Raw genomic sequence first — 1,301 nt, 5'->3', positions numbered from 1 at the left:
AAAGTTCCAGAAGACATGGAAGGTAATTTTCATGTTCACGTTGGTATGGATATGCCTCTAAAGAAAAGTTAATGTGTCCTGGAACTTTTAAAGACAAGCAACAGTGTTTAAAAAAAAAAAAAAAGAAAGTAGTTCTTTAAGTGTGTTGTTTAAATTCTCACAAATCTCCATACCTCAATGTCAGGTGTCTGATTTGTGTTTTCAAGGCATTTTTCTGAAAGAGAAGACAAGCAAACAATGCCTCAACAGATATTACCATTTGAATCATAGCCACATTCCAGCTACTCTGTGGAAATGCCCATCTAGTCTCATACCATTCACATACTGCCAAGATATATATTAGGTGATGAGTGCATGTTTGTAATAAGCAAATGTTTCATAGGAAAGCTGATTACTCCTATAGTAACATTGCTAAGTTTAAGTGAGTGGGGCAGTTTATGAGAGTCAGGAATGTTGTTGAGGAGAAAACTTAATGCTTATACCATCTGACTATGATGGACAAACAACCAAACTTTATGAATGTAATGTCGAAATCTTTCATTTGTTATTCCTTTTTTAATACGTATATCCTGGGTCACAATGGATACAAGCCGTGTGAGCATAGGGATATTGAAGTAAGCAATGTAACTCTCTCTCTCACAGAACAATTGAAATGTATGTAGTAGTCCACACTTGAGCAACCTTTCTCAGTGTGATACAAGTTTACAATACGTTTGTTTTCCAATTTCAGTGGGAATATATCCCCAAACTCACACTGCAGAAAATCCGTATGAGTACTAGGATTGTAGAAATTCTTTTCTGTTTGTCCTGGTTTACTCTTTTTAATGTAGTGTGAAAATGTAGTGTGTTTCTCAATATAGAGAGTTTATGAATGTACTCAGTGTGGTAAAGGTCTGAGTTCTTCCATTTCTCTTCAAATTTGTGAAAAATATTATAGAGAAGAAGGATTCTACAAATGTAAGCCATGCAATAACACTCGTACCATTACAGGCATGCAAAACGAAGCATAATGAAGGGGAACCCATGAATGTAAACAAAGTGATAAAAATCTTAAGATGTGATTCTTCTTTCCAATTAGACCAAAGTGTAAAATTAATTCCTACAGATAAAAAATATTCATTGTTATAGTGAATGTCTTAGTTAGGGTTTCTATTCCTGCACAAACATCATGACCAAGAAGCAAGTTGGGGAGGAAAGGGTTTATTCAGCTTACACTTCCATGCTGCTGTTCATCACCAAAGGAAGTCAGGACTGGAACTCAGACAGGTCAGGGAGCAGGAGCTGATACAGAGGCCATGGAG

The 1,301-nt window shown here is 36.0% G+C and overlaps 1 protein-coding gene across 1 annotated transcript in view; it reads left to right on the top strand.

Annotated features, from left to right (window-relative positions):
- The window catches only part of LOC110289089 (zinc finger protein 431-like), a gene marked incomplete at its 3' end in the record, with an annotated part of 12,160 nt that overhangs the window by 6,237 nt on the left and 4,622 nt on the right, over positions 1–1,301 (top strand). The gene's annotated exons all lie outside the window — the stretch shown is intronic.

The sequence above is a fragment of the Mus caroli genome, unplaced genomic scaffold (assembly GCF_900094665.2).
Source record: "Mus caroli unplaced genomic scaffold, CAROLI_EIJ_v1.1 scaffold_15743_1, whole genome shotgun sequence".
NCBI lineage: Eukaryota > Metazoa > Chordata > Mammalia > Rodentia > Muridae > Mus > Mus caroli.
The sequence above is the reverse complement of the archived record's forward strand: the minus strand, read 5'-3'. Positions and strand labels throughout refer to the sequence as shown.